This window comes from Gorilla gorilla, chromosome 16 (genome assembly GCF_029281585.2).
Source record: "Gorilla gorilla gorilla isolate KB3781 chromosome 16, NHGRI_mGorGor1-v2.1_pri, whole genome shotgun sequence".
Classification (NCBI taxonomy): domain Eukaryota; kingdom Metazoa; phylum Chordata; class Mammalia; order Primates; family Hominidae; genus Gorilla; species Gorilla gorilla.
The window spans coordinates 96,337,608-96,363,928 of NC_073240.2; the positions used below are offsets into that span (position 1 = coordinate 96,337,608).

General features: G+C 36.8%; 1 long non-coding RNA gene across 1 annotated transcript in view; it reads right to left on the reverse strand.

The window, feature by feature from the left end:
* The window catches only part of LOC129527293 (uncharacterized), a 55,902-nt gene that overhangs the window by 22,605 nt on the left and 6,976 nt on the right, over positions 1-26,321 (reverse strand). Inside the window, exons 2-3 of the long non-coding RNA XR_008672263.2 lie at positions 18,420-18,538; positions 15,269-15,413 (exon numbers count right to left, since the gene is read on the reverse strand). This is a non-coding gene — a long non-coding RNA (uncharacterized lncRNA). The remainder of the gene's footprint in view (positions 1-15,268; positions 15,414-18,419; positions 18,539-26,321) is intronic.

Genomic DNA, 26,321 nt, shown 5'->3' on the forward strand with positions numbered 1-26,321 from the left:
TCTGACAAGGAATTAATAACCAGAATATATAAGAAGCTTAAACAACTCTACAGGAAAAATATCTAATAATCTGATTTAAAAAATGGGCAAAAGATCTGAATAGATGTTTTTTAAAAGAAGACATACAAATGGCAACAGGTATATGCAAATCAAAACTACATTGAAACATCATCTTACCCTGTTTAAATGCATTTCATTCAGAAGGCAGGCAGTAACAAATGTTGGCAAGGATGTGGAGAAAAGGGAATTCTTGTATACTGTTGGTGGGAATGTAAATTAGTACAATCACTATGAAAACAGTTTGGAGGTTCCTCGAAAAACTAAAAATAAAGCTATCATACTGATCCAGTTTGGATGTATGTCCTCACTCAAATCTCCTATTGAAATATAATCCCCAATGTCAGAGTTGGGGCCTGGTAGGAACTGACTGGATCATAGGGGTGTATTTCTCATGAATGGTTTAGTGTCATCTCCTTGGTACTGTTCTCACAATAGTGAGTGAGTTCTCAAGAGATCTGGCCATTTAAAAGCATGTGGCATCTTTCCTCTCCCTTTTTTGCTCCTGCTCTGGCCATGTGACATGTCTTTTTCCCCTTTGCCTTCTGCCATGATCATAAGTTTCCTGAGATCTCACCAGATCCTGAGCAGATGCCAGCATCATGCTGCCTGTACAGCCTGCAGAACCGTGAGCCAATTAAACCTCTTTTCTGTATAAATTACCCCATCTCAGGTATTTCTTTATAGCAATGTGAGAATGACCTAACACACATATGATCCAACAATCCCACTGCTGGGTAGATACCCAAAGGAAAAAAATCAGTATGTCAAAACGATGTCTGTACTCTCATGTTTATTGCAGCACTATTCACAATAACCAAGATTTGGAAACGAGCTAAGTGTCCATCAACACATGAATGGATAAAGAAAATGTGGTACATATACACAATGGAGTACTGTTCAGCCATAAAAAATAATGAGATTCTGTCATTTGCAACAACATGGATGGAACTGGAGGTCATTATAAGTGAAATAAGACAGGCACAGAAACACAAACTTTGCACGTTCTCACTTATTTGTGGAAGCTAAAAATTAAAACAATTGAACTCATGGACATAGAGAGTAGAAGGGTGGTTACCAGAAGCTGGGGTGGTTAACTGATACGAAAATAGAATGAATGAGTTCTAGTATTTGATAAAGCAACAGGGAGACTATAGTCAAAAATAATTTAATTGTACATTTTAAAATAACAAAGAGTATAAATGGATTGTTTGCAACACAAAGGATAAATAGTAGACGTGATGTATACCCCATTTACCCTGATGTGATTATGATATACTGCATACCTGTATCCAAATATTTCATGTACCTCATAAATCTATAAGCCTACTATGTACCCACAAAAATTAATTTAATAAAATGTAGTGCATTTAATTTGCAGAAAAGAATACAGCATTATTACATTGCTTTACATCTATTTGAAGATATTTCAGTGCATTCATTATTTGTTATCCCTCTCTCCTTTGAAATGCTCACCCTTTCATACTTGCTTTTTATATACCTGCTGGGTTTTTTTTGTTTCAGTTTGTTTTTTTCCTTGAACTCCTAAAAAGTAAGATTCCATAGATGCTTCAAATCTTGTCACGTGGACTGATTGTTCTCTAGCACAGCAAGAAAAAGGCAAAGGAAGAATCAGAACCCCAGTAACCCTGTCTCCAACAGACTTGGGTTTTCTTCCTGGTTGCTCAGGTCCTTATTTCTCTCAGCAGGTCTCTTTCTGGGTTAGTCACTGCTTTCTCTTCAGAGAATTGTGCAAAGTTTCTACAAGTTGTATGGGAAACCACTAACTGATGTTAAGTTTGCACAATGGGTAGTTTATACAAATGTTTCTCTTAGAAAGCAACATGCCCAGGACATTTCTGGGAGACATGTATAGTACAACTTTCACTAGCAGCTGCCAGAACATGCTGGAGCTTCCCAAGGTTGAATCTATTGCTCCCCGGGATTGATTCAGTGTCTGTTCTGTCAGCCAGTGTAACTGCAGACTGCAACGTGCTCCATGTTTTCATACACAAAAGGGATATGGAAAGAACAGAAGGCAGGATCCAAGAGAAAATGTGAGGCAGTACAACACCACGCAAATGCAACATGTTGATTGATCTAGTGTGAACTCTTTATATAGACAAAAAGAAGCAGAGCCCAAGGCTGATATCTGCATTGTTAAAGTGAATATATGATCTGCCTCAAGTATTCAGAGAGCTGAAGCAAAATTGAGGATATTTGCCTTTGCCTATAAAATAGTATATTGTTGACTTGCCTTTGTTCCCGCATCCCTCCCAGCATGGCTACTAACCAGCTGTGTGACTGAGTCTGTTAGTTCACAGCTTTCAGCCACCTTTACCATTGGAAAAGTGAAGATGGTGCGCCAGTCGGTCTCTGACATCCTTTCCAGCCTTCAAACTATGTCACTCTTTTAGAGACATTTTGACCACTATCTCCTTTTTTTCTAATATTATATGAGGTTTTTAACTGAACACGAGTTGAGATGAACCATGGGATGTCCCTGTTTAATCTTGCAGATACGGCCAAGGGGTGCACGGACTATAGTAGTTGGCATTGTGTTTGACTGAAATTAACAACAACATTAAACCCTACCACAGAGGCTGCAACATGTTGAAAAAACACTGCTCCAGCACTTCTGAGAACTTACACAAGATGCATATATAACACAAGCATACATATGGGTTTCCTTATTTTATTTTTGCTTTGTAGCTCACAAAAAGTCAACAGATTCTCCAGGAACACAAGAAATCACAGGGCTTCACAAGGACCTCTACAGGTTTTAAGAACACCAGTGGTGGGGAGGGAGGTGTCTTTGAGCTACTAAAACATTTTAAAGAGACTAAGAGCAACCAAGCAACCATATCATCATCTCTATAAAGTTACAAAAATGTTGAGATTATCTTCCTTTGACATGAGTAATATATATTATGTTTGAGTTTATCCTGATCTTGTCTCATTCTGATCTTAAGCTCTAATGGGCAGCTATATAAGCTTTTGAGGAAGTAAAACACAATTATAAAATCGGGTTTACACGCAAAATATTTCAAGTGATAGGGCAGTTCAGCTCAGTGCCTACCATGGGGAGGGATGGAAAGAAAGACCTAGGAAAAAATCATCTCAATACAACATGGGGTGTTCTACAGTTGCCTTTACAGCTGGTCCTCAAGGGACACACAGAAAGGAAACTCTGCCTTGGCAGTGGGACGGTTCCAGGGAATCATGAAAACATCTGAGGAGTTAACCTTTGAAGAAGGTGATAAAGAACGCTCCAGGAAAATGAGATCATCGCTGTAAGATCAAGAGGTGTTAAAGTCTTTGATGCATTTAGAGAACTCCATGCATAAAGTTTGAGGAAGTGATGGGCAAGAGGTGAACCTGAAGGGGCAGGAAGAGGCCTGACAAGGGGAGGGCCTGCTGTGCCTCACTAGAAAGATCAGGCATGTTTATGTAGATAGTGGGGAGCCATGGAAAGGTGCTGGATGAGAGTGTGACAAGGTTGGTTTTCTACACCCCCAGAGTAAAAAAGAATAAAGCATCCTTGTAATTGAAAAATTGAGGAACAACTGCCCTACCTGTTCAGGCAGCTGTTTTGAGTTTCATTATTTACTGGCACATCATCTGTCAGTTAATATTAGTGGCTGTATAATTCCTGCTCTGCTTAACTATATCAGGGGCAATCAGTCTCAGCATCTTTGTATATTCACAGTTTGTTTTTTGCACTGATTCAAGACTTTCTATTAGCCAAGACTTTCTAGTACAAACTTCCACTCCTCCTCCTAAAATCTTCCTAAACTCTGCTAGATCCCAAAGATATCTCACTTTTAATAGGAGTGTATGAGTTATCATTTGTTGTGTAACAAGTCATAGCAAGGTTTATCAGCTTCAAACAGCAAACTTACTATCTCATAATTTATGTGGGTCGGGAATCCAGGTATGGCTTAGCTGAGTGCCTCTGACTCAGGGCTTCTCACAAGGTTGCAATCAAGGTGTCAGCCTGGGCAGCAGTCACCTCAAGGCTCCATGGGAAGGACCTGTTTCTGTGCTCACTCACACTGCTGTTGGGAGGCCTCAAGTCCTTACTGACTCTTGGAGATGGCAGTTTCTTGCTACCTGGGCCTTTCCAGAGTTCCACCACAATATGGCACTGGGGTTCTCCCAGAGAGCCAGAGAGGATAAGCAAGAAGGAAGTCACAATGCTTTTGTAATCTAATCTCAGAAGTGATAACCTATCACTTTTTTTTGTATTCTATTCTAGTCTATCTTTATTCTAGAAAATAAAGTAATTCAACCTATACTCCAGGGGAAGGGATTACACAGTGGGTGAATGTCAGGAGGCAGGGTCACTGGGAGCTATCCTAGGGGCATTCAACCACAGGAGTTACTCAACTACCTCTGTTTCTCCAAACATGACTGAGAACAGACAGCTCAGAAGAGCCAAACATGTACTCCTCCATCTTTCCACGTGGGTGTTATTCCCCAATCTCCTATTTCACTCCCAAAACCAGTTCATCATTCCAGCTATGTTAGTCCAGCTTTTGGGCTGTGTTAGGACTATATTCTGAGGATGTTGATGTTTTCTGTTCTTATCTGTAAAATGGGAATAAAGATACCTATCTCACAGGGCAGATGTGAGGAATGAATGGAACTATATATTAGATAAGAAACAGAATAATGAACTCAGAAGCAGATGCTTATGGATTTAAGCACTGATCACCTACCTCAGTGGCACCTGTTCCTCTACATTTAAGCTCATGAGTGAGCAAAGTTGCAAAACTTTAGAAATGCTCCAAGTTGAGAATATTTAATCCAGTCCTCGAATATCCATTCACTTATCTCTGAGGATTAATATAACCCACCTTATTGGACCTTTTGCTACCAAGGTCTTTTATTGATCAGAGTATACCTTACTCTCCAAATGCAGCTTCTTGACTTTTTAAAGGCCATCCTACAACCCCTATAGTAGAAAGACTTGTGCTCATATAGCAAAGGATATTTGATTGGGCTGGACACACCACTTATATGCCTTAGATGTTGTAGCTATGGAAAATTACAGTACTAAGCAGCAATCTATTCTGAAATTTCTTTATTGAACTCCTGCATTGCATTCTTTCATTTCTTTTTCTTAGAACTGACACTGGGCTCCTCAATAGATTGCAACCTTCTCAATTAATATTTGTGACCAGTTTTATACTTTTTAAGAGCTCCCTAAGAGGTTAGGGAATGCAAACTATATTACAGATACTCATTCAGTCGTATACACTAGAAATTTAGAGTTGGAATGCAAATTACGGGCCATCTAGTTGAGTCCCGTTTTTCACATAGGCAAGAAGTCATTCTTACTATATTCATGAAAAGTCATATAGGAACTTAGCTTCTATTTGAATTGATACAATTTTGGAGAGGTTTGTATTTCTAGAGAACTGTTGTTTCTGTGTTATACCTGAGTGTTGTTTACTGATTATATTGAACTAAAATCTGCTCTATTTTCTTTACTGAGATAGGCAAGGAAAGGAGCAATAATACATGCAACACTGAACAGGACCATGCCCTCTTCTAAATGACATTATGGACTTCCCGACACTTGAGGATGGTATCTTTGCCTCCTCTGTCTCCTTCTCTTCTGATTAAATACCCTGAATTCCTTTTGTATGAATTTGTTTGATTAAAGATTTTTGTCCATGTTCAATGTAAATCCAGTAGAGTAATTTGGAATGGCTCCTTCATCATCAGCAGAAATAAACACTAAATTCACTCTACTCTATAGTGGGTGTACTATTTCAGCTGACAAAACCATGGGGCTTCTGGGGAAAGAGAATTAACAAAATAATTACAAAAGCCACAAATCCTTGCTCTCACCGGGCTTATAAATGAAGATACAGGCTGTGTTAAACTGAACTGTAAATGCACTTAACAGTTAAAGGGCAGTTACAAGTTTGAAATGCTGTTTACAACCTTCTGAGTTGCATTTAACATGAATATACTTTGTCTTTGTGACAATCAACCAGGATGTATGAAAATATTCCTCTGTAAATGTTTATTATTTGTTCAACATGTATTTACTGATGGCCTACTATGGGTCAGATGCTGATTCAGGCATTGGGGATATGATAGGGAATAAGAAAACTAAATCACTGCTCTCATAAAAATTATTCTAGGGCGTGGATACAGCCAACAGAGAAATGAACAAGAAGACTTAATAAGATTGACATTGTTTTCCAATTATCTTATCTCAGGCAATAGGTGATTTGTGATAAAGCATGGAGAGACCAGGGTAGGTTTTATGAAGGCCTTAGAAAATCTAATGGGTTTTAGGGGCTACAATTCTAGTTGAGCTAGAGATGAATCCTCCATCATGTTTGTAGTTGCATAAGGGCCTTGAGATCCATATCAGTAATCCTTACTTTTGGAAGACTAGGAAGCTCAGGCTCCCAAGGCCCTAAACTGAATAAGGATGTGGAAGTCACAGGAGAAGTTGATGTCTCTTATTAGTCATTAGGTGGGAAAGAAGAAAAAAAAGAAAAAAAAAAAAAGAATCCAGAGAATCCAGGAGAGCCTGACTTGTGATGCAGGTACCACACCTACTAAGACAGGGGTTCTTTGTGCCCCGAAAAAGGATTGCAAGCTACTTCGGTTTTGAAACAAGTCAGTAAAGTGCAGCTTCTTCTCCCACTCTCTTTCCATACAAGCTGCACTAATTTTCCCAATTTTTATTTCTTCTTACTGCCCTTTCTATTTTCCCTGAGTACTTCCCTTTTTCTAAGTATCCTTTTGCTCTTCTTTCTATAAAACCAATCCTTCAAATAATAAAACACAGGATAAGCCTTTTCCTCAACAGAAGATGAAAAAATAAATTTATAGTGAAATAAATTTTCCAACACAAGAATTCTTTCATTAATATGCCTTCCTCATCTTGATACACACACACACACACACACACACACACACACACACATAAAATGCAACAATAGAAACAGTACATGATGCAGCCAACCATGAATCTATATATAAAAATTTAATTTAAATATAAAATAAACTTAACGTAAAGATGGTTTGGAATGTTCTGCTTCATGGCTGTTGGGGCATGTTTTTTCCCCAATCATTCCTGCTAGCTTTCCCATTCAGCAAATAATTTTTCTGGATTTGTATTTCTACTTTGATGCTCATCCTGTTTCTAACTTCTGAGCATAGGCTCCCTACCACGTTTATTTGGCCAGACCTGATTAAAGTAGGTACAAGGGTAAGACTTTTTGTTAATATGTTAGGAGAGAGAAACAGAAGATTTGTCATTTGTGCACGGAATCTCTAGATGATTAAAAATATTTTAAGAAACTAGCAGCTTTAAGTTGTATTTATGGTTTAATTCTGAGAAGGACAACTGGAAGGATGTAATTGTAAATATAGATAGCCAGTCAAAGATGAAGAAGATAGCCAATAAAATAAAGAGAAATTAGTAAAATAAGCTCTACACTTCATAGTTTCAGGACCTCCATCCTTAATTTCTGGTATTTAACTACCTGTGCTTAAGAGCCAAAGACTGATAAACGAATGACTCAGACCAACACTTTATATGCTTAAAGTGACCATTACAACCTTACAACCATCTCCTTCAGACTTATCCTCTTCCCATGTTTAGTAAAGGAAATCAAACTATAGAGAAACTACAGTGCTTCAGAGTCAGCTCACAGTACAAATCAAAAGTTGAGTGAGTGGGAATTTAAGTTTAAGTAGAATATTTACCACCAGACCTAGAAATTATGCTGTGGGTAGGGATGGCCGTATTGTAGAGGTAAAGAAAAATCAAAGTGATTTGTATTAGTGTTTGTTAAACAGAAAAAATTTAAAAAGAAGGTAAATAAATCACATATTCAACTGAATCAAAAAAATACAATGAATGGAATGTAAGGAAAGTAGAAGAAAGAAGATAATACAGATAAAAGCAGAAATTAATGAATTAAAACTGCAGTAAATATTGGTTAATCTGGAATGGACTTTGAAAAGCCCAATAAGGCTAGTTTCTTGAGGATAGTTTCTTGAAAAGATCTCTGTTACTGAGAAGAAAGGACAGAAAAACCTATATACAAATTTTTTTTAAATTTCACATCTATAAAAAGAATCAGTAGACCATTTATAAGGAAATATCATTTCATTTCACTGGAAATAAAGTTGAACATTTTGTTAAAATAAGTGGTTTTCTACTAAGTACTATACATACAAACTTTTTGTCCAAAAACTCTGGCAGGAATTTGAAAATTTGTCAAAATACAGCTGCTTCTAATGTCCACCTTATGTCCAACCAAAGTCACATCACTTAATTACATGTAAGAGTTTCACACATCAAGGAATAGTTACTTCTTATACTAATTTCAAGGTTGAAAAAAATAGAAAATTACAATTATTATCATGAGGTGGCACACGCTAAAAACAAAATGAATTTCTCTCGGACTTGAGTATAGATGGAAAATCAACTTTTCCATAACTACATAATGCCAGGGCAGTATCATATCAAGTGACTAACATCCATGCTAAAATGGGGTTTATCCTATAAGTATGAGGATCATTCAATGTGAAGAAACCTACTAATATGCTACCTCATCAATATATCAAAGAAGAGACACCATCTATTCATCTAAAAATCTGCCAAAAGGCATCTGGTAGAATTCAACATAGATTTGGAATAAAATGTATTTTATTCCAATAAAATATATGCAAATTGAATGACATTTCTTTAGCATGATAAATACTATATTCTGGTAAAATAAGCCACCAATATTATGCCTAACTGTAATTCACTAAAGATATTCTCATTAAAGCTAGGAAAGGGACAGAGCGAGACTCCGTCTAAAAAAAAAAAGAAAAAAAAAAAGCTAGGGAAAGGAATTCCAACTATTCCCATCATTGTGTAATGTTGTTTTCAAATGCTAACAAATACAACACAATAAAAAATTATATCTGTAAACATATAATACAGATAATATATGTAATTAAATATATATAATGAAAAACATAATTATCATCATTTGCAGATAATATATCTGTCTGGCTGGAAAACTGAAAATAATTAATAAAAAAAAGAATTACAGGAATTGATAAAAGAAGCTCTAAAATTACTAGTTACACAGTTAACATAATGAAATAAACACTTTTGCCTATAGATAAGCACATCAGTTAGACTCTAACGTTAAAAAATATCCCATTTACTGTAAGACTAATATTATAAAATGTCTTGTATCAGTACAAGACATTCTTGTATTGATCAACACAAGAAATTCTTGTATCAATAAGCACTTACAAAATTACAAAGTATTTTTCTGACACTTAACTTGAATAAATAGTGAAACATGGAATGCTTTAATCCAAAAATTAATTGTTAAATGTCAATTATTCACAAGTTAATACATAAAGACAATGCAATTCTAATTAAAACCCCAACATAAATTATCTGGAGATTGGCTATTTGACAAAATATTCTAAATTTCACCAAAGACACTTATTCTTAGAATAGATAGAATTTTTTAAGTGAAAAATTTGAGGACTATAAAGTTCAATTTCTTTAGTTCTAAAAACTGAAAATGACAATTATATAATATATATATGTATAAGCATGTGAGCATATATATGCTATTCATTGGCTTATACATTGGTGTGTTTATGTCTGTGTATGTATACATTTATTATATGTATTTATTGGTAGGCATAAACCTTGGTATGATTTTTATGGGAGGCATCTCGTGTACCCATTGGTGCAGCATTTCCTTCTCCAGGAATTTGTCTTAAGAAAATAATCGTGAACATTTATAATGCAATAGCTAAAAATATATTCATCCTAGTGTAGTTTATAGCAAGTCAAAATTAGAAAGAAAAAATCTAAGTCTTCAAAGGTAGAGTATTTTATAAAATCCGGATACATTCATAAAGTAAATATTATGCAAACATTAAAACCAATATATAATAATATTTAATGAAAAGGAGATTCTTATAAGGAGTACGAAAAGTAGCTTATGAGTGAAGAGGCTAAGGAAAGACTGATTTTTAGGAGTATACATTTTCCAGATGACTTACAAGCACCCTAATCCTATGCAAACCACATGATTTTAAGGAATGTTACTACATCTAACAAGGGCTTTAAATGACCTCCTTTACAGCCCATGGTAGCTTCCTCACAGGAAGTTCTGATCTTACTCTCAGCCAAGTCCTTGTAGCTCGCTGTGCTGTGGCTGCATTTATTTGCCTTCTAAATGCATCAGGATAATGAGGATTTGAGCTGATAAGCAATAGCCAGGATGTGATGGGGATGAAGATTTGAGAAAGCTAGGAAAAGCAGAATCGAAACAAATTGACCAAATGTATAACAATGGGAAGGGAGAAAGCCTGAAGAGTTTCAAGTTTCTGACAAGCATTACACCACAGGGTCACAGTCCTGGAGCTTCTACCATCCCCTTCTCCAGCCTCCCTTACCAACTCAAAAGCAGCCCTCACCCTGCCTGCCTTAAACCCTGCACTAACTAAGCCACCAGCTACATCCAGCAACTGAGGCAGGAGCTCCTATCTGGTGGGCAAGTGAGCTGGGATGAAGCAGGGATGTCATTACATAGTTGAGGTCCCAATTTGGGATTTTGAATCCATTTGTCCATAAATTTTTTTTACCCCTATTTATTTTTTGAGAACAACTGGTAAATATTTCTGTCATATGATGTTGTGTTCTAAGTGAGATTTTTGGCCATCATTATTGTGCATATGCAAACCCCACAGCCTTGGGGAAAAATCCAGAATTCTATGTATTGACTGGCTTACCTATGGTAAATTGGGGGTTATTTGATTTGTAGTATTTTTAAACATAAAAGCATAATATTTAAATCTTGAGGCAGCATAGTAAGACCAAATTGCTGTTATATCCAGAGAGTAAAATTCACAGCCGATTATACATACGTATGTAATTTTCATTTTAAATTTTTAGAACTAAGGAAATTGAACTTTTGTAGCTCTCAACTTTTCACCTGAGAAAAAGTTCTGTCTATTCTAACAACTAGTGTTTTGGGTGAAATTTAGAATATTTTGTCAAAGAGCCTATCTTCAAATAAATCATTTTAGGGTTTTAATTGGAGTTGCATTGTCTTTATATATTAACTTGTGAATAATTGACGTAATAATGTAGAAAGTAATTCATCAAGATGAAACTTATACCTTTAAAATGTACCTTAATGTTGACCCAATCATATTATTCTAAGTAAAGGGAAATCTAACATTCTTTAAAAAGTTAATAAACAAAAGTGTTTTCTTCAAAAAACGAGCAAACAAACAAAAACTTAGAAGTCCAATAATTGAGGATTACTTAAGTAAACCATGTAGTAGTCTATATTGAAGTATTATCCAGCTGTCACAAATATTTGAGTGTGTATATTATCAGGGGATTTATGCTACAGCACTCCACATAATATGCAAAAGTATACATATTTTATAATATCAACTTTAGAAAAATATTTCTGGGAAACATAATCGCAAGAATTTTAACAAAATATTTTTATTTTGTGTGTGTGGGGGTGTCAAATCTCAACTCCCCCACTGATAACTTGATAATCTGTATATAAAGCTGAACTTACCATCCGGCAAAGAGTTAGTGCTCAATAAAACCTGCTGAGTGCTGTCATGCCAGGCACTGGACACACACCTTTTAGTCCTCTTTGGCATCCTACAATATAAGCACTCTTAGTACCTCCATTTTGCAAAGGACATCGTGAGTCCTGAAAGGGCTAAGTAATTTTCCTGGAAACTCATCAATATTGAGAGACAGAGCTGAGGCTAAACCTGGGTCAGTTCATATCTAACTCCCGGTGCCTCTTACCCCATATGGTGCTCCAAAGTAAGGGTACGTTTTCTTTTATAGGTGGCTTTTATTTTTATTGTTGATAATTTTGTGTGCTTTCCAAATTTTCTAAAACAGCTACCTATTGCTCTATTGCTTCTAAAATCAGAAGAAAATCTTTGTTTTTGTGTTTGTTTAAGAAAGACCATTAAGGAAGTAACATAAAAGGCAGGTTAAGGGTGGAGAAGAAAAATTATGTTGATAAGTGTAAGTTCTCAGCTTCCCTCACAATTTAGTTTTGGAGAGCAATGCATTTCTAAATGTTTCAGAGATGCATACAGATTTAAAATTTTCCTATCCAATTTCTGTAAGAGTGATAATTTAAATTAGTATGTGATTGTGATACATTTTGACTTGAAAATATGGCCATTAGGCAATGGTCTGGTTAAAGTTATATCTTTAAAATGTCCCATCCATTTGCTTTCATTAAGGCTGCATAAAGGTTTGCATGTTCTGTTTTATTTGCTTTATTTGGATGCCTAGTGCGTCTTTTGTGGTCTTGGACTTGGCCCCAACTGAGGAGGAAGTGCAGCTGGATGGGGACGGAAAGTCAGAGCCCTGGATGCTCCTCCCAGCCGCCCACTTAACCTCTCGATGCCTCATTATTTCCCCCTAGAAAATACTTTCACTGTTTGTCCTTGAATTAAGCAATGAAGAAGACAACTTTCTACACTTAGAGTAAATGCAAACAATTACTTTTCTGGGTCCTCACTGATTTTTCCATTTATCTGCTTCACCTCTCCTCTCTTTCCTTTCTGTTTTCTTCTCTCTCTTTCTCTCTTTCCTTTTCTTTCCCTTTAATTCTGGCCCCAAAGTGTGGGCTTGGCCAGAGGAAATACTCAGAATGAAGGATTGCATCTTCCGACCAGAAGCAGGTGCTGAGGATGGATATGACATCAAAACAGAAGGTCTATTTTCTTTCTTTCTTTCCACTGTTCATGTTTACAGAGCCCTCCCTTTACAAGGCAAATGTTACCTTTGATGTGTTACTCTATTAGTTCTCATGCTTAAGGGATGCTAATAAATCAAAGACATTTGTGTATTCATGAATGCACTCCTGCACTTTCCAAAGTACCCTCTCAATGGTCTTGAAAAGCTCAAGCTCACTGGTTAGGCTGTTGTAAACATGCCTTGTCCCAACCCCATGCCAGGCCTTGCCCTCCCAGATGCTGGACCCTGTTAAGAGCAGTGGTCCTGCCTATTACGTGACTCTGAGGCTCCTTTTGTAATCACCATAAACTGGATGGAAGAGCCATAGGGCTACCATCAGCCCTGCAGAGACAGTGGAGCAGCGGAGTCTCATTACGGAAATTAAGGCCTGCAAGAGACCCAGGTTGCAAGTGAGGCACCTTGAGAGTCATCCAAGGATCTCTGGGCTGGAAAAATGGAAATACACTAACATTAATTAGCCTGCTGCACCAGAAGAGAATAATTTAAATGCAAAAGATAATCTCACTGCCCTTTTGATGTGAAAAAGTTGTCCTGGATTGTAACTTTGATTTCCACGTCAGCAGCCTGTGTGCTCATACATTAACAGCAGCCTGGAAGATTGAAAAAGCAGGGGTGGGTATCGATTCTGAACAGTGGACCTGCCGCTTGCTGTGTGATCTTAGGCAATGGACTGCTCCTACCTAATTCTCTGTTTATAGTTTTATTCACTTTAGAGTGGTGAAAGAACACTTATTTTAATGAGATGCTGTGAGAATTAAGTACGTTGAAACTCCCTATGACGTGAGAAAAGCTGCAGGTGCAGAATATCCTGCAGAAATAAATAGCTGGTTATTTGCTGTGTATGTGCCAGGCAAATGTGCACACATAATTTTTTTTTTTTTTTTACCAAGTCTTTTTCATCTTGGTATTGCCATTGAGTCAACTCTGCTGGGTGTTATTAAAAGACTCCCCAACACAATAGCAAGGGATGGTCAACAAAGGAAAGCACACACTGCAGCGAAAGCTATTGAGAAATGTACATTCACCCTCCCACACCCTTGACCTCTAGAATCAGATCAGTAACTTCTCCCCTCTTCATTTCCCCTTCCTGTGTCCACAGTGAAGGGAAGTTGGTTGCAACCTTTTGCAGATAATGTGACACAGGGTACACAAGAGCGGAAGGGAGAAAAGCATTTCAACAAAAGCCTGGAACTTCAGTTTAGGTAAATTCAGGAAGGCGTGAGATAGGAAATGGCAGCAACCTTGCCAGGAACTAAAGGAAAAGGGTTCTGGCATCAGCCCCGGAGCAAAATGTTAGGTCATCTATAATAAGGGCTGGGTGAAAAACCTTCAACTCAAAATGAAAGATACAATGACACAAAGAAACTTATCAAGGCAACCTTTGAAAGCAGTTAAGAAACCAATTCTTCTTTTTTAAAGAAAGTCCGCAGACAAAAGAGATTCCCTGATCAGCTTGTGTCAAGTTCCATGTAGAATAAACTTTCTTCACAATCTCAAGAGCCAAGTTTCTGTGCCAATTTTTTTTCCTATTTATGAGGAAGAGGAGAGGAAACAGAAACTTAAAAATGAAACAGTAGATTAAACTCACCTTTCCCCAATTAGGTAGCTTTAATAAGTGGTTTCTATTTTTTATCAAATTTCATTCCATTTCACTTTTCATAATAACTATAAATGACACTGATGAGATACAGTTGGTATTGACAAAAGAATCGGTTCACGTATAAAATGAGAAAAGAAAAATGTCCCATTCCACTTTAAAATTGGAAGATGAAAGAGCACATTCCAGGGAGAAGGAATGTATTTTTTCTCAAGAGTTAACATTTAGTTCTCCTGGCACTAGAAATGCTGAACTTCTGAGAAAGATGTTAACAATGAAATCAGAGCTGTATCATGGGGGAAAAGGATAGGCTAATTTCAGAGATCCTGCAATTGTAAAGATTGTTTCTTTGGGCTTCAATTAATTAAATATTTGTCCCCCCAAAATTAATATGTTGAAATCCCAACACCCTTCTACAAATGTGATGGTATTACGAGGTGGGCTCTGTCATGATGGCAGAGTGCTCATGAGTGGGATTAGTGCCTTATATAAGGGACCCCAGAGAGGGCTGTCTCTCTCCACCATGTGAAGATATGAGTCAGCAGTCGGTAACCTAGAAGAGGGCCCTCACCAGAACCTGATCATGCTGGCCCCCTGGTCTTGGACTTTTGGCCTGAGAATTGGGAGAAATAAATGTCTATTGTTTATAAGCCTCCAAGTCTAAGCTGGGAGCTAAAACAGCCTGAGCTAAGATACCTGCTTCTAAAGCCTGACTCACAATTCTGTATTAAGTTTCAGACTCTTTTCCAACCACTCATTTCCAAATGGACCAGTCATTTTTGCACAAATGTTATACAGACCTGAATGCCTTAGAAGAAACCCCTTCTTGATAATAGGTAATGTTCTGGTTTCCACTCCAACACCTTAAATGACAGCATTTTGGTAACTCCAATTCTTCTTGTCAAGGGGTCAAAAAGTAAGATGCCAGTAGTTCACAGTGGGAAGCTTCTTAGTTTAACATGTTAGAAGAGAGAAGAAGAAAAAGTCCTTTTCCTTAATAATCTTCACAGTTAGATGGTAAAGTAAGTGGAAATGATCTGCACTTGGTTGCAGTGAATAACTAACTGTCTTCCACCAGGGTTGATAGGGAGGATCATTAACCATCAGAGAAATTGCTAACTGCCCTGGAACACAGCACATTCTTGGGTGAAAAGTCACTTGAATGCCTGTTGGAGCCATCACTATGGATTGCCGGCTATTCTGACTTGGAGTTTGAGGCTGACATCTGAAACCACAGGTTGTCTTGTTCATTGCTTCTTCATGTTTTTCTAGGGGTTATTTAAGCCTCTCAAATGTGAATTTCACACATGTTACTTGGGCTCCACCCAACCATCATCTCATGATTTGATACAAAACCCATTTTTTAAATGTTTCCTTTATATAGAACATAAGGTATCACCTACCCATATATCCAGTCATGACCTGCACTGTTTTTAATTTAGGCTTCATGTTAAAACTTCCAGCTAGATGCTGTTATCTTCAGTTTAAGGGTAATACTAATTTTGACTCAGGAGAATTTAAAAAACTTGTTCAACTTTATTTCACCAATAAGTGACATCTGAAATTTGAGCCTATGTGTTTCTGTTTCCCAAGCCTGTATTCTTCCTCCTTTCCACTATAGCCTTGTAACTTACAAACTTCCCTTCAATCATAAATGTCTATTCCCTTAAAGCAATGGCTTTTTATTATATAGAATAACAATGTCTCAATAGTCAAAGATGCCTTCTCATAATTTGGTTCCAAATTTGTTCCAAGAAGAATCCGCATGCCTCTTGTCTGTCCCTTCAGGTCCAGGGGAAGCAATGCATCCACTGTTCAGCACCACCCCTCACCCATCACCGTCACTGCCAATACCTACCCTAAGGTTCTCTTTCCTATTAAGCCACTTGATTTATGCTTAACACTATACTAATTACTAAAGTAGTTGATGAGTCCCACCTTGTAAACTCTTAAAGTCTAAAGATTAAAAAGAAAAGAGGGCCGGACACGGTGGATCATTTGAGGTGAGGAGTTTGAGACCATCCTGGCCAACGTCGTGAAGCCCCGTCTCTACTAAAAACATAAAAATTAGCTGGGCATGGTGGTGCGCACCTGTAATCCCAGCGACTTTGGAGACTGAGGCAGGAGAATCGCTTGAACCCAGGAGGCAGAGTTTGCAGTCAGCTGAGATGGCACCACTGCACTCCAGCCTCTGTCTCAAAAAAAAAAAAAAAAAAAAAAAAAAAAAAAAAGACTTCACATGTGAAGTTTGGCTTTTTCTTTTTGTCACTGTAAACATTGTTAATAGAAAATTTTAAAAGAAAAAATAAGAGTTCCAAAAGGTTCAAGATATATGTGACTTGATTATTTAGTCATTCAATGAGAGCTTTAGTCTTAGTTGTTGAAAATCTATGTGGATTTCTCTCTATTTGTAGTCAAACCTGTCTATAGGTACATAGGATTTTTTGGGGGAAAAGAATCAAATAGTTATATATTTTAACTTCATTTAGGTGCCCCAATCTTAAGCAGATGAAATATAGAATTCCTGCTTTTCCCCAACCCCTGACTTCACATTAAATTCTTCTCAGCTGATGTGGTTTAAAGCTAAGTATGTTTTCTTTCTTTTATAGCTTAACATTACACAGGAATTTCTCTAGTTCTTCCAACTTCATGCCACACATGGCATTCTGTCCTTATCAAAAATCAGATCATTTCTCTCAAAGAGAAAAAAAACTGGCATCAAGGCAAACCCTGGAGATGAAAGCAAGGGTTAAGTTTACTTCCAATATTAGGGAATGATTCGGAAATAAATGTCGAGGTTAAAAAGTCCAGATGGCAATTCAACTGTATCCTCACTATAAACATGATTTGATTTATGGGAACTACTAATGGTATCTCCGTTTAGATCTGGACAGCTTTGCTTTCTCTCATCTGAGTTTTAAATTCATCAGATTCTTTTACTCCCACTATCAATCCTTCACTACAAAGAGACACTCCTCATCCAGAATTTGGGAGTATCTTAAAATGCAGAAATTGATAAATGTTAACAACCCTAATCCATGCAAATTACTGTCTGTTGTCATTATTTATAACCTGGCAGATGTGCTTATTCAAAAGATCCTCAAAAAGCTTTGACCATTCATGCTTCCAGTTGTGAAATATCTTTTGCTCTTCTTCCTTCTTTCATAAGGGATCCTACTGAATTAGTTTTCACTTTTTTTCTTTGCCTGACATTGCAATTATTAGCTTTCTTGGCTTTGTCAGAAAAATCCATCGGAAATGTTTATCTCCTGGGGCAAATCTCAGGGAAACAGCATGTTTATCACTTCAAGGGGCTGTAATCCAAAGGCAGCCCCAGGCCCACCCGTTTTATAACATAGGGACTGGAGGAGGAAGCAGCCATGTAATTGAACAGCAGTGATACAATAAACTCCCGCCATGAGCCTCACTGCCTCCCTGGCCTGTCTTTGTTCTCTAACCTACGCTGATTAAATGTACAAGCTGAAATCATACTAATTTAATCTCTTATTTCCATTTAACTTTGTTCAATTCACAAAAGTACTGGCCTGCAGAGTGGACACTATTCAGAATTAGGCCACTTTCTTCCATAGCTAGAATCAGTGAGTTTCATGTATTGGCCAATGTTGACTAACATCTAATTTAAATATCATACCAGGAAAGGGGATAGTTTGAATCAGAAGGATGGCTGGAATGACCAGATGCATTTTACTTTATGTTGCAAGGATAAACATAACCAAGGTATGTCTTCAATAACAGACATATAATTTTGTATCACTGTTCATATTCTTGTAAGACCCAGTCCTAATGTCATTTCCATTATGAAACACTTAGTCATTCCAGAACCCACATGTACTGCTCCCTCCTCTGTGCTCCCAGTGGGATTTTGGATACTCTTTGATTCACTCAATAGTCAACACAACTTATTACACTTTTAGAAACTGTGTTACTTACAGCTTGAAATATAATCAGGGCCAAGACACCCTCCATGAGCTCAAGGGAGAGAATTAACAGCCAGTTGCAATAAATCATCCATAAGCTCAAGATATACGGCCATGCAAGAAGGGCATCTTCTTTGTTGGGTTAAGGTCATGACCCAAGCAGAAATAGGGAAAAGGCAAAATAAAAAGATTTTATATCATTAGGAAATCGATAATGCTTTCTCTTGTCAGAAGAACATATTTTTGAGGAAAACTACAGGTAGAACAAATTGGTTTAAATATAGAATTCAGTGGTAAGAGTAGAATTAAAAAATAGACTGGATGATTAAGCATAGGTCAGTACATAAAGGATTAAGAATTTGTATTTTCTTACCAGGCCAATGGAAGTTAAGACTTACAGGTGAGTCATTGTGGAGATCTGAATGCAGTGAAAGGTTAGGGGAATGGAGAAAAGTCTAGAGAGTCAGCAATTATCAGGAGACAGAATCAACGGAGACCGTTGACTACTTGGGTATGGGAGCCAGATACAAAGAAACACAAAGAAGAATACACAATTTCTGTACTGAGAAACTTCAAGGCAATGGTATCTTTGGTTGATAGGGAACTCAGTATAAAGAACCTGTTCCAGGGAGAAAATATGGAGTCTGATTGTTTCAGTGTAGAGTTTAAGTTGCCTATGAAACATTCATTTGGAATGTCTAAGAAGGTGTATATTTCTATGGTGTGTTTACATTCAGAATAGAAACAATTTTGTGCCAGCTGGAAAAAAAGACTATTATGATTTGATAGAGGACTAAGAAGAAATACCAGAGAAGTAGGAGGAAACCCAGAGGGAGAATTCATTCCCACAGAAACCAAGGAAAAAGAATATTTCAAGAAAGACGTAAAGGCAAGAGTTACATTTCAAGGAAGTAAAGTAAACTGTGAGAATTGATAAAGCATCTATATAATTTTAAGGAGTGAATAAGTCATTGGTGGACTTAGTTGGAGCATTTTTAGAGGTGCGTAGGGGCCCAAGACAAATTACAAAGATGTGAAGAGTGAGAGAGGAGAAAAAAGGAAACATGCTGAGTAGTTTTTTCAAAAAAATTAGATAAGGGAGATAAGCATCTATATCATAGATCATGTTAGTTTCTTTGAATCTACAGGGTAGATTAGTCTTTTTTGCCTGCTTCCTCAAACCACAACGCTGGATTGAGCTTTTGTAGTCAGTTGAGTTTTTAATTTATTTGGAGAGTCTCAGTTTCTAACCTAGTGCCTGGAACTCTGTAATGGACTGTTAAGTCATTGAAAGATTGGGGAAGACATAATGAACACATTTTCTGTTACTATTTTCCAGGGAAATACCAATTATTTTGATGGAAATTATTTGAAGGCATTGGAATACAAATCTGTGTGAAGTGAGTTAAATCTCCACAAAGCCAAGAGACACTGTATTTAATTACACCTTCATGGAAACTCAATTATATCCTTCTTGCTGATAGAAAACTGAATTCCTTAAAAATTAAATGAATTAAAATTTGTGTATGACAGGACTATTATACCCATAACAGTTCCACTGCAAGTATATGAGACTGTCATGGCAATAACTGAAACACTAAAGGAGATGTCTATGTAGACAGCTGCTCGTTTACTGCCTGAGGCTCAGAATCAATCATAACTCCAGGTGAACTGAATGCCTCAGAGCACCAAGGGAAACCTCAGAAGCATTCCAGGAGACCTCCGGTTGACTGGCTTTTCAGATATATATAACACAGGCTGAAGTGTGCTGTCAAAACTCATCATTTAAGTATTGTAAACTCCATTAAAATATTCCTTTAAAAGAGAAAGACCTGCAGACTTGATACAGGAAGGATCTCTTCCATGATTCTGGGATTTGGAGCTCAGGTGGTACAATGGTGATGAAGATGGAGATTTGGACATGGCCAGTGTAAAGATGGTGACTTAGCAGGAAGGACTGATGAGTGAGGAGAGAGCAGATGTAATTGAAAGAGGAGAGGACTAGCCTCAGTACCCTGTGAAACACTAGCATTGACTACTGGGCAGGGAAGGAAGAAGCCTCGAAGGGACCTCAGAGGAGTGGTCTCTATCCCACAGGAGTGTACACTTTATTTCTAGTTCTCTTTGGATCTTTGACAAAGGAAAATAAAATCTATTGTTAAGCATTAACCATCTCTCAAGATATGTTTTCCAAAATTGTGTCTTTCCTTTAAAATATTCCCCAATGCCTTCTATTTATTGTTTTGGGAATTTTCTGTGACTACTTGACCAACATTTATTGAGCACCTACTGTATAGCCCGTATCACAAGTAAAAGCTAGCCACTTATACTTGCATTATCTCATATAATGTTCACTGTCAATGTAGATGGGAAATTGATGCCCACACTGACAACGGTCCTGGATCACATAGCAGTAGGAAGACAGGACCAGAATTTGAACCTGTATTTTCTGAATCCTGTGATCTTTCCACGATGGTTGGTTGGTATGGCTATTTGATACATATATTGGTCATAAAATATATATTCTTATGTCTTTCTCAAAAGTTTAAGATTGATGGCTTGTGCAACCAGTCATGTTACTACACAGTGATACTGAGAGTATTGTAAAAGGCATCAAATATCTAACCCTCCCAACAGATGTCTCTCTGGCTTATGCAGAACCTGTATGACAAGGGACCAGAGATATGTGTTGGGTGATCATCCTCTGAACTCAGTCTCTACAAATTTCAGTGTTTAGAAATACATGAGAAATATATGTCTTAAGCTGGGCTAATGGCACATACATGAAGTCATAGTCTAAATGTGACACATAAAGTTTGCTGTGTTTTGAAAAGTATGTTGACCGTCTTTTTGCATACTCTCTGACACTTGGGAGTTCAACAGCACACCAACCCCTTATATTTTGAAGTCTCCTATCAGAAAAAAAAGAATTTTTAATTGGCATCCCATTGTTCGTAGAACATGAGATAACAAAGTAAGATTTCAGAAAGAAAAGAATAGGAGAGACTAAATGTTATCAAGTTTCTGAGAGAGCAAAGAGAAAAGCTCTCTTTTTCTTTAGAAATGTGTGGGTGGAGGAGAGGATTGTTAGCTATCTGCTCTGTGATCCTGTGGCAATCTGATGAGTAATTTAGAAGCTTCAAGTGATTGACAAACCTTGTTGTATTCTTATTTTATATATTTATATGAATAATGGCATACATGAAGATATTATATATTAACCTTATCTTAAAGCTTTAATTATTGTAAATACAAAACACATACAAAAAAGTATCAATGACACACACAAAGGAGTTCAATGAGTTATTATCAACACATGCATGTGTAATCCGCACTGTGTCAAAAGTTAGAATGCTCCCAGAAACCCTGTCTCCAGCAAATCTGTTCCCAATCACAGCACCATTCCTTCTTCCAAAGATCACTACACTTCTGACTTTTGAGAAAATTATTTATTTGGTCTCTTAATACATTGACCACCTACATACGCATCCTTAAACATGGCAGTTGAGTCTTGCCTTCTTTTGAACTTTATGTAAACTTTATATTTTATTGTGTCTGGCTTCATTTATCTCCATTGTGCTTGAGAGATTCATTAAGTTACTGTGGGTAACTGTAGTTCATTAATCTTTTTGTATATTCCATTATTATAGGGTTGTAATTATTTACCCATCCTGTTATTGTTAAACTTTTGGGTTGCTTTTAGTTTAAGTTTATTAAAAATGATGCCTCTATGAACTTTCTTGTATCTGTATTCTGTTCTCACACTGCTGCTACCCAAGATACTGCCCAAGACTGGGAATTTATAAACAAAGGAGGTTTAATTGACTCCCAGTTCTACATTGCTGGGGAGGCCTCAGGAAACTTAACAATCATGATGGGAGGGGAAGCAGGCATGTCTTACATGTGTGAGAAAGAGCAGTAAAAACTGCCTTATAAAAGCATTAGATGTCATGACACCTCACTCACTATCACAAGAACAGCATGAGAAAAACTGCCCCCATGATCCAATCACCTCTCTCGGTCCCTTCCTCAACCCATGGGGATTATGGGGATTATAATTCAAGATGAGATTTGGGTGGGGACACAGCCAAACCATATCACTGTCTCATGGTGGATATTTGAACACATTTTTCTGGGTATATACCTAGGAATCAAATTGAGAAATCATACAAGATGCGTATCCTCAATGTTAGAAAAAATTGTTAAACACTTTCCCAAAGTGGATGTAACCAATTTACATACCTGGATGTGTTTGCATTGCTTCACACAGCCAGTGTTTCTGTTTTTTGTACTTCTTTTAATTTAGACATTCTGGTAGATATTCAGTAGTATCACTTCGTTTCTATTATACGTGATTCTAATTTTGTTTCTATTACGCATGATAATATTGAGTGCTCTTTTGTATGTTTTTGATCATATGGACATAGTCTTTTATGAAATCCCATTACAAGGCTGGTGTCAATTTTTCTAATTGGTTGCCTTTTCCTTATTATTAATTTATAGAAGAGTTTTCCTTGAGGCGAGAATTTTACGTTATTGATTCAATTTTTTTCTAAAAGTAGTGGTATTAGTCAATGTTCCCATTCATTTTTGTATTTATTTTGCTAAATAAATTTTTTAGAAATTTGCCTTTTTATCTAAATTTTGAAATTAACACAAATTTTGTCAAAAATATCTTCTTTTATCCTCTTTTATCCTTGAATCGTTTTATCATAGGATTAGTAGTCATGGCTCTGATATAAGTTACTTGCTCCTTTTCAGATATTTCTTGAGCAAGTTCATTACAATACAGCAATTTTGTTATTTTTTTTTCCCAGTGAACAACTTTTGGCTATGTTGATTCTTTCTATGATGTATTTATTTTTAATTAATTTTTGCTCTTATATTCATTATTTCATTTTTTCTACTTCTTTTGGGGTTGGTTTGTTCTCTTTCTAACCTGAGATGAATTTTTAGTTTATTACTTTTCAGCCTTTCTTATTTACCAAGGTGTGCATTTAAGGCTATAAATGTTCCTTTAAGCATGGCTTTAGATGTCTTTCATTGTTTTTAGATATCATACTTTTTTATTATCACCCAGCTTCAGATATCTTTTTAGTTCTCATTTTGACTTTTTCTTTGACCTGTGGGTTATGTTCCATGTCCTGGTATATAGTAGGCATGCATATTTTAAATTCTATGTTTGATAGCTCCAGTCCTTCAAGCTCTTGAAAGCTTTGTGTAATGCTTTAGGTTTTTGCTGGCTTTTCTTCATGTTACTTTATTTTTTTATAAGCTGGTGAAATTTTGTGGTGTGCTTTAAGCTATGTTTTAAAATTATTTGTAGAAACAGTGTAAGGGCTAGGATAATGTCCCCTCCTTTAGAGATGATTAACAGTTGTTTCTACCAGGTACTGGAGGCAATATCAAAACACAATTTTCTTCATCCAATTTGTTGGTTGGGAAGATTCAAAGCTGAGCTGCAATTTCTGTGAGGGCCTGTCAACATCCACTTGACTCTTCCTCCTAAGCTGTGAATTCTTCTGTGGACCAGCTTAGACAAGGATGTTCATCTGGGCCCCCTTTACCAAGTTCCAGACTCTGTTTTCTGATTCTCTAGTCTCCTTGGATAGTCATAATCATTGATGATCTCTCCTCCTCTCAGCCGCCCCACTCTGAATGGCAACTTCCCCCAGGAGAAAAGTGATTCCAAATCTCAGGCTCCTCTTCACTGGACCTCTTTCCTCCTCCTTATCCTGGCCTAGCCACTTTTCAGTGTCCTGATAGCAATTTTGCATCTTCAAAGAGAAGATATAACTGACTTTTCTGGTTATCCTCACCAGTCCAAATTGCCTAGTACATTATTACTAAAAGCAGAAGTCCAACCAGGGATATTTTTGTTCTATAATATAAATAAAAGGCAGTAAGAGTCTCCTTGTTTTTGATATATAAATTTAAGTAGGCATCATTAGTTATCAGGCCTAACTTACTCACTGCTTCTTAGCTTTTGTCCTGATGCAACTGGGTCCTTACTCAATTATATCATTATAGCATATTGCTCTGAGCGACTTTTCCTGTTATAAGCATATGGTGCTTTTAGTTCTACTGTTAATTCTTTTCCACTGGACTTGTTTAAAACATGCTCATTTTCAATTTAGAGTCTGGGCAATTCATGTATTACATTCTAAAATGCCTGGCCAGCTTCCTCAGGAGATAAAATTATGAACTGGTCACTTAGACTTGCATATATTTTCTAGAATTTATTTGCAGAGTTATCAAGTACCAGTTACAAAGATTTGAGAAAGGATCTGCAACCTGTCTTACTAAATTAGGAATCATGGGCCTCTTATTTCATGTGGAATGCACTTTATCAAGGCAAAAGAATAAAAGCTTGGGACAGTTTGACTGAGAGATTTGAATCTAAAGTTGTATAAAACTATCCAAAAATTAATTCAAGGTTTTCAGTGAGGACTCACAAGAATATAGAGCCATGTACCTACATACATATCACAGTGGGAGAGATTACCCAGACTTCCATGAAGTTGTCAGTCAAAATGAGGGAAAGAAGTCAGTTTAAGAACGTTAAAAGAAAATCCATTTGTTCACATTTCAAGTAATAGTGAATATTTATTACTTTCTCTGTTCTGAATCTCTTCTCTTTTTGTTGGGGGGAAATCTCTTTCTCCCTGCTTTGGAGAAATAGTTTCTCCTTCCTTATACAGATATGTGAACTGAAATGATGCCTCCATCTACCTCCATGATCAGAGGATATGGTCTAGTTGTGGAAACATTTTCCAATCTGAAGATCACATTTCCTTCTCTACAGTCATTGCTCTGGGGGATGGACAGGTGACCTGGTCCTGGTCAATCAACCTAGACATTGCCTGGGATTATGTGATTTAAACTTATTTAAAAAGTCTTTATTTTGTGTGATGACAGCTCTAGAAAGATGTGAGCCCAAAGTGTCTGGCAGAATGAGACTATCAGAGGTAATGAAGCTCATACAGAGAAAAGCAAAGGTTAATAATAGCCAAACTTCTGATGATATTTGCGCATTCTGCCCCACTGACCAAGAGGCTGCTTTACTCCCTGCCCTGCCAAAAGTTGGGACAAATGGTCCATTAAATTATTCTTTTTTGATCTAAGCTACTTTGAGTTGGATTCCTTTAATTTGTAACTAAATTTATAGGGTTGCCAAATAAAATAGAGTATGTCCAGTGTCTTAGTCTGTTCTGTCCTGCTGAAACAAAATACCAGAGCCTGGGCAATTATAACAAATAGAAATGTACTGGCTCATGGTTCTGGACACTGGAAAATCAAATATCAAGGTGCCAACATCTAACCGGGCATTATTGCTATGTCTTACTTGGGGGAAGGCAGAAGGGCAAGAGACCAGGAGAGAGAGAAAGCAAGACAGGGGATGATCACACTCCCATGATAACAAACCCACTCTCATAATCACGACACTAGTCTACTCACCAGAGAAGGACCCTTGTGACCTAAACACCTCTCAAAAGTCCCACTTCTCAATATCATCACAATGGCTATTAAATTTCAACATAAGTTTCGGAGAAGACAAATATTCAAACCCTAGTACCCAGATGAATTCAAAACCAGATAAACAGAAGGAAAAATGTCTTAGTATAGGTATGTCCCTAATATTGCATGAAACATTATATGTACTGAAAATTAGTTTTTGTTTACTTGAAATTTAAATTTAACTGGTCATCCTGTTTGTTTATTTGCTAAATCTGGCAACCTCAAATTAAAAGAATCTTAACCTATATGTGGGTTATATTCTGTTTGTATTGTAAATTCTGGAATTTCCTGGGTAGAAATCCTTCATTAAAAGTATGTTCATTTTTACTAATTTATTCTTAAAATGACTGAATTATTTTTGCTAAGGTTTTATTTAATAACTTAAGTTTATTAAATT